The 8,454-nt window shown below is 40.2% G+C and overlaps 1 long non-coding RNA gene across 1 annotated transcript; it reads right to left on the bottom strand.

Moving 5' to 3' along the window:
- Positions 1-421: 421 nt before the first annotated feature.
- LOC118121848 lies at positions 422-2,177 on the bottom strand. Its single transcript, XR_004698399.1, has 4 exons — positions 2,028-2,177; positions 1,320-1,470; positions 1,072-1,145; positions 422-744 (listed from the first exon to the last, which is right to left on the bottom strand). It is a non-coding gene; the product is annotated as an uncharacterized LOC118121848 (long non-coding RNA).
- Positions 2,178-8,454: the final 6,277 nt, after the last annotated feature.

Genomic DNA, 8,454 nt, shown 5'->3' with positions numbered 1-8,454 from the left:
CCAGACAGAAAACTGTTCTCCTGGAAGTGAGAACCATCCTGAGAAGATTTGGAAGTTTGCTGCTCAGTATTCTGCCAATTAGTCCACACCCTACACTCTTAACCCGAATAAGTTGACTTTACTTGAAAATTGCGTGGAAACCCGTTGCCTTAAACCATTTAAGTTTTTACGCAAGCTAAAACTCAACCGGTCAAGTTGTATTAACACAAAAACTTAATTAATCAGAGCACATATACAAGTTCACATTAGCTATCTTCACTCAAAATCATTAGTTAACATAAATTATTTCTTAGTTTAATGAAATTATCATTTTAAGTTTAACAGAGTGTAAGTAATGTACTTTCTTTTAATTTTATCATATGAGATAGCTAAATACATAGTTTCAACAAAATTGTGTGGAAAGTAAGACATTAAACAATAATTTAAATTCTCAAATGCATTTTATTGTTCACAAAACCATTTAAATATTTTATCACAGCAGTAAAAAAGCTTGTCAATCTAAAGAAAAGTAAAGACACACAAGAACTAGCACCATTTGTGAACGTCACAGACTTAGGGTAATAAAATAAGTATGCTAGTCCAAACAGAATACACAGCCTTTGGCAGGCCCATCAAAACTTCTCCCTCGATGATGATCTTCATTGAGGCTGAACTGAGATGCAGGGAAGACGAGAGCACAGCACTTTCATGCTCAACAAGGAGGATCCCAATATCAATATGGTGGAAGGAGTCATCATCAGAGTCCTTAATAAAGAAGATAAACATAAGAGCACAATGACAACTCATTAAATAAATATCACAAATGTTTAGCGATGTAGCCGAAAAAGGCTATTGCTAGTTTACTCGTGTAAATGTCTTAACAGTTTGAGCTCAACAATAGACCACTTATCCAGCCTCAGTGGATTGGGGTACTCAGTGAAGAGAAATATTTTTGGCAGATTAAAAACCACAATTTTCACATGAAAAGTGGAACAATATGTTATTATTTTAATTGTATGGATAAAACTATGCCCATATGGTTTTACAAATAATATGTTTAGATACGCTTAAATAAAGAAAGAAGTTACTTACAAGAAGTAGAAGTGAAGAAGTCTGTCGGGTTGTCTCCCAAGAATAATGGGAAGGCCTCCGTGTGGATATCAGCTCTGTCATTTTTTAGAGGGCCAAATGAAACTCGTTAGATAATATAATGACAAGAAATGAATGGTTTATAAATGAAAGCTGAAACAACCAAGCACAATTTGGATTGTATTGCACAATTACACAAGTAGAAAATGTTGTCATGACATTGGCAAGTAACATGATTGGTATGCACCAACCTTGGTATCTTGTGAGAACTGTGAATAGCTGCCCAACCTTCCCTCTATTGGATCAAAATATTTGAATACGAGCAGGACTGTGCCCATCAACACCTTCATAGAATTTCTGCTTGAGGTTCTTGCCCCCAAACCTTTTGAACTCCAAGTAAACCTGAAAACAACAGAGAATGTTACAGTATTACATTACAGGTCATTTCTGCTCAAGTTGTTTCCTTTCCACTCTACCTGTATTGTGTGTGCATATCAATACCACCCTGCACCTCTACAATCACAGTCATTTAATGTTAAAATCGTGAGCAGTTCATTAACAAGCCTCATTGTTTCAACAAAGCACAGTGCACATTTTGAATCGGTATGAACAGCGAGCATGAGATCCTAGTACATGCATGCTAGCATCATGCTAACACATGCTAACACTAAATTTAGAGTTTAGCTGACATTTTAGCTAAGAGTTTTGCAGAATTTTTCCTTTACACACACACACACCATTTCATTTGGTGTAACTTTTATTAACACTGCTTTTTAAAAAAAACTGTTTTCATAACTTAAAGTTAATGTTTCGCTATCGGCAGCAGTCTGTGAGCCAACAGAAAATTGATAGCACATTGACACTTACTTAAGCTTGTGTTGTCACTGGACCATCTTTTTGATAATAACATGTTCCAGAGCGCTGTCTGAAAAATACTTAATTTGGTTAAACACACTCACCATTCCACTTGGTGTTGATGCTTCCAAGCTCTCACAGTTCTCACAGGTCAAGTTCTCCTGTCTGACGCAGCAGCAACGGACTCCTCACACAGAACATGTCCCAACTTGTTACCGACAGAAATTCAAATAAGCCCCTCCCCTCCCTTACAGAAAAGCAAAATGTTAAGTTACCTCTGCTTAACATGGTCATTAACACTGGATGTTACAGCTGAATAGTACAAACTACTAATTTGTTTTAGTAATGACATGATGTTTGTACAAAACAAGATAGAATAAGTAATGACCACTAAAGAAGTTTATTTCAAATAAAATCCGGGTTTAGAGTGTACCCTGTCCACAACATCGCTTCTAACAAAGAGCTGCTGCAAAGACTTCAGTACAGGCACATATTGAAAACTTCGTTTTTCCTTGGCATCAAGTATGTACTCAATGGGCTCTACAACCTTAAAGTGTTGTTTATAATACTGGTTGCGAAGATAAGATGTGCTCAGGGGCCCATCTTTCCCTATGGCTTTGAGCAAGGGGTTAGAGGTGCACAGAGCAGTGGCTACTTAAGTTAACACATCTATATCAGTTGTGGTACTATGTTTCTGAAATACACTCTCAAGAACGTTAATGGAGAGAGGCAATCACTAGACGAAAAGCCAAATTTTCGCTACTGCAAACGCCTGCAAACTCGCCTAATTCCTGGCAGTTAGTGCCCGTTTACAGGATGCGAATTACGCGTTCGCCCGTGACACAAACGGGCAGAAACATACCCCCGGTATCGCAGTGATGGGGGCTGGGGAGGGGGGAGTGCCACCGGGGAGTCGCGGAGCGAAGGTGTGATCTAATTAGCATATGAATCACAGCGAAATCGCTTGTTAGAACTTATCTCACTTCATCATTGGATGAAACCACAGACCTTTGAAACGAAAAGTCACTTGTGATTGGCTGGTAGATCTGTTGCTATTGGTCACCCTGGTTCATTATAATACACATGTGGGTAAACCCCTCCCACACAATATTAATAATAATAATAAATATATATATATTATTACTAATAATTATTTATGATTTAATTATTAATTATATATATTATTAATTATTAGTAAGCCTTTACCAAAAGCACTGCAGTTACTGAAGACTATACATTCATTCATGTGATGCTTGATGTTATATGCTGAACATATTGTAGAGGGAAAAAAACATTAACAAGGTATATGTTGAGTCAAAGCTTTATTTACATACAGCACAAATATTGTAAAAACACAACTGGCCTAGCCAGTGAAAAACTAATCAGGTGAAGCTTGAAATGTGTCTTTGCCGCCTCTGGGTCATAAGTTCTTTGTGGGACTCTGTCCAATCTGCCCCAGTGTGTAGACGTCTGTGGTGTGTAGCTGTGAGATTCAGTGTAGCTTCTAGTTGTTATAATCTGTTCAGTCTGTTTCTATTTGTATTCACTTACTGTTTTATTTTGTTGTCAGGGTTCTTGTGACTAGTGTCTAGTTTTACTTCCTGTTGGTTTCCCCACACACCTGTACCTTGTTTGTAATTAAGCTTTCCCTATTTATACCCTGTGTTTCCCCTCACCCTCAGATTGTCATCGTCTCCTTCGTGTGCACATGCTCTCAAGCCTTAATTCCCCTGTGTTTGCTTGCTTGGTTTTGGACTCTGCCTGGATTACGGATTTTGGATTTTGTGCTTTATCCCAGAATGAACTTGATTGCTTCTCTGACTGCCTGCCCGTGTATGACCCCTGGATTATTAAAGTAAAGTTTTATTTTGAACTTAATTTTTGGTCTCCGTGGTTTCCTTCTGCATCTGAGTCCCAGTTTTGTACAGGAGTGTCACACTAGTCTTATTTGAAATGTGGCACACAAGTCGGTGAGCTCCTGGCTGTGGAAGGATGGATCCATGTCATCTGCCCCGCTATCAGCTGTAAACACAATCAGTACAATTAGCACAGTTCAATGACAACATACACCTACACATGTAACTGAAAAATGATCTAATGAATCTAATCTTACCCTCTTTCTTCTCTGTCGACTCCTGAACTTCTCAATGCTGCTGCAAGAGCTGCAAGGTCTGGTTGGATGTACTGGAAGTTCCTTCATACTGGCTCATAGTACGTCATAGTACAGGCAGCTGGAAAACAACATGAGTAACATGAGTATATTATTAATAAACGGAAATAGCCTCGTTACATCACTGTTGGAAGATCCACAGCAAAAAAACACAATTAATAAACAGTTGCTTACTGTCGTGTTCTTTTTTCCTTAGGTAGAGATGGTAGAGTCGGTCTGGTTCAAAAAAGTATTTATTTAGAAGCAATGAACAGCTACTACATAGCTATGGGCACTCATTGCAACCCAAGAAGGCCTAATACCGGCCGGAAGTCAAAATTACTGAGCGAACGGTGAGTGCAATATTTATAATAATAGGTAGAACTTCAGCAGGAGGGGGAGTCACGTGGCTAGTGCACAGGCTGGTCCCAGCCTCAAGGCACTGGAATTCGCCAATGATGAGGAGCCGCTCCCAGTTTCGTCCCTCCTTTGACAGTAGCTGGGACAAATCTTCACATTCTGACAGTGTTTGGTTTGGTGTTTTAAAACAAGCCTTGAATGACAACTTGTGAGCAGGCATTGTGACCTTTCAGTATTGCAACCTTTCCTATCTGTCCTTCAGACCCTAGTGGCAGCTGCTTGAATTCTTTCTAAGGGTATGTCACAGTTTTTAAGAAAACAGTGCATTCATCTATGTGTGATTTTTGAAATAAAGCTAATGGAGTTTATGCTGTAATATAGTAAGTTAGGTATGAGAACAAGTTAAAGTACAGTGTATTGTCTGCCACAGATGTACAGTCTTCTCAAACAGGCATTATCAGACAGGTGCAAGACTGAACTGCGATGTGACGCACACACACACACAACAATCAACTTCAAGATTAAAACCAGCCAGCAACGGCTACTATCAGTCACTATGTGAAGGCCACACATTTTCCCACCTATTCAGATTCAGCCCAAACTGCCCCTGCCCCACCCCTGTCCAACATACTGCACTTGTTTAGAGTTCAGTTTCATTGCCATCTTCACAGACACATATTCAAAGAAAAACATAGATTTTAGTCTAAACAATATTCAAAGGAAAACATAGATTTTAGTCTTAACAAATATTCAAAGGAAAACATAGATTTTAGTCTTAACATTACATACAATGGCGTCATTTTCCACACTGCAAATCCGGACTTGCAGCGAGAGTCTCGGCCTAATGTGCAGTGACTGCCTTGTTGTGGGGGGGCTCAGGCTGTAAAAACACAATGATGAAATAGATCAGATAAAGTAAACTTATACAATGTATTTTATACAGCACAGCGGGTCTCTTCTTTAATCTTACCCTTGCTCCGGTTCTTGGCGCCGGTCATTTGCCTCAGAGGTGTGAAGAGACGGGCAGTTTCCTATAAATTACAACAGGACAAAAAGTCACGTTTATGAAAAAACTTAACAAGAACAAACTCTTAATTTTAAGCTGTTCGTACATATTTAAACATGCACTAGTTTTGCTCAAGCACTCGATGCTCTCTTCTTCTTTTAGCAACTTTCTCGCTAATCCCACAGTTGTTAACACGCTATTCAGATCTAAGTTACTTAGCAATGGCTTCTCTCTGTAGCTTAGCTCTTACCATAATTTTGGCATTGTGCGCCCATCTTCTCCGCTTCAACTCCTCCACTCTGGGCCCGCGGCTTTGCTTTCCAATGCAGGGAAACAGGGTCGTGTCGACTTCAGCAAGTTTTTTACACCGAAAACCGAGTCACTCGTCGGACCACGCAAAACACGAGCTGGTAGTTTCTTGTCTGCGGGAGACAGACGCTTCATTCGCGAGGCTGTGATTGGACGAGCCCTCTAACGCGATGACGTTGATGACTGACGTGGCATCTTCAGGAATGGACGTATTCACGAGCTGAGTGTGATGTTTTCAGAGTAAAACTTCACAAATGACCTTTTCACTTTTGAAGCAGCGGTTATAACAGTCTTTAAATTGTACTTTACATTTATATGGGATGAGTATGTGACTGAGGACCAGTTTATTCCTTCTGGTGTTAAGTTAATGTACTGTAGCCGAGCGTTTTGTTCTCTTATACTGTCAGGCCTCAGCCGAAAAAAGACACGAGAGATGGTTATTGAATCGGGACAACACACCCGTTTATTTTCCTTCACACCTCCAAACTTCACTCTCGACAGCACCCCCTTCCGTTCGAACCCCTTCAAAACAAGTCCCAACCAACACCCTGCTTATAACAGGAACTACACATCAACCTTCCATAATAAAGCCACTTAATAAAATAGCTTACAGTACTTACATGATGTTCTGTGTTTGTACCCTCATAGTTGAATGCACTTATTGTAAGTCGCTTTGGATAAAAGTGTTGAGTGTTTTAATGGAATACTGAGAAAGTTTAATAACAATAGGACAATTGAAGTTCAAATTATGAGGCAATTTCAGCAGAGTCAACAGCTTAGCATGCCATGGACATGTGAATATGGTGCTAAGTTTGCCAGTATTTTGTGAGGACAAATGGTTGGAACTATGACACGCGATGACACAACTGATATGCTTTATGTGAAGCACAGTGTTTTGGTGTCAGCAGAAAGACATCTCGTAGAAAACTGTACAGTGGTGCCACTCTCTCCATTCCAACATATTATCTTGGATGAGCTTGACAGGCAAATGTTGAAATAAATTGCACTGTTTCTAATTTTTTTCATAGCATTGACCTTTGCTCATGGTATACAATGTAATTCATTATAGCACACTTACTTACATAAGGGAAATCTATATAAGCTACAATTTCAGATTTTATATTTATTTTAAGCCTGGTGTGCTTACGCCAGATATTTTAGTTGGTACCTTAGTTAGTACCTTTTAGAAAGAGGTGTTACCTCTGCACCACTGAGTGAAACTATCCTGATTTGCATTTGTAAAGCTCACAGTATTGTCATTTACATGTGAAAGCCTCCCCTAGGCCTAGGAGCAGGGGGGTCACCTGCCAACATTCTCAGGCTTGTAAAACTGCCAGAAACTGGAACCCCCGTGTCAATTCCCGGCAGTTCCTGGCAGTTGTCTGTTCACAGCCGTTAACCTGAAATTCCACCGAAATTTGCAGCGACACTAACTGACACAAATTCTTCTTTTCATGCAGTGAATGTTGCTGAACTTGACAAGTAATGCAGTTCCTCTAAAAACTCATCCAGTTTTCTGCCTGGCACATGTGCAAAATGCTGCAGCAACATTTTGCTCAATTACTTCAGGCAAGTTCTTGTTTAAATCCACATCACTACTTGCACATGCAGGGTCTGCTTCAACTGCAGAGTCATCTAGATGATATGCATCTTCCTCTGGACTATCAGAGGAAACTAGATTGGTTGTAACTACACCTGGCTTGAAATTTTTCAAGGTATGTGGGTTGTGCTTTCTGTTTTTGTGAGAGTGAAAGGTTCCGTATACATTTGTGTTAAAACGGCAACTGTCGTGTTCTTTTTTCCTTAGGTAGAGATGGTAGAGTCGGTCTGGTTCAAAAAAGTATTTATTTAGAAGCAATGAACAGCTACTACATAGCTATGGGCACTCAACGTACAACCCCAAGCCGCCTAATACCGACGGGGAAGTCAAGAGTCGCCCGGACGGTGGGTGCAATATTTATAATAATAGGTAGAACTTCAGCAGGAGGGGGAGTCACGTGGCTAGTGCACAGGCTGGTCCCAGCCTCAAGGCACTGGAATTCGCCAATGATGAGGAGCCGCTCCCAGTTTCGTCCCTCCTTTGACAGTAGCTGGGAAAATCTTCACATTCTGACAGTGTTTGGTTTGGTGCTTTAAAACAAGCCTTGAGTCGGCTGACAGCTTGTGAGTTTTCAGTATGGCATGCGCATTTTCTAGACAAAACAACGCCTCTCCTATCTGTCCTTCAGACCCTAGTGGCCGCTGCTTGAATTCTTTCTACGGGTATGTCACAGTTTTTTAAGAAAACAGTGCATTCATCTATGTGTGATTTTTGAAACAAAGCTAATGGAGTTTATGCTGTAATATAGTAAGTTAGGTATGAGAACAAGTTAAAGTACAGTGTATTGTCTGCCACAGATGTACAGTCTTCTCAAACAGGCATTATCAGACAGGTGCAAGACTGAACTGCGATGTAAATAGCGCACACACACACACACACACACACACACACACACACACACAACAATCAACTTCAAGATTAAAACCAGCCAGCAACGGCTACTATCAGTCACTATGTGAAGGCCGCACATTTTCCCACATATTCAGCCCAAACTGCCCCTGCCCCCACCCCTGTCTAACACACTGCATTTGTTTAGAGTTCAGTTTCATTGCCATCTTCACAGACACATATTCAAAGAAAAACATAGATTTTAGTCTTAACACAACC

Source organism: Hippoglossus stenolepis, chromosome 15, assembly GCF_022539355.2.
Source record: "Hippoglossus stenolepis isolate QCI-W04-F060 chromosome 15, HSTE1.2, whole genome shotgun sequence".
NCBI classification, from domain to species: domain Eukaryota; kingdom Metazoa; phylum Chordata; class Actinopteri; order Pleuronectiformes; family Pleuronectidae; genus Hippoglossus; species Hippoglossus stenolepis.
The sequence above is the reverse complement of the archived record's forward strand: the minus strand, read 5'-3'. Positions and strand labels throughout refer to the sequence as shown.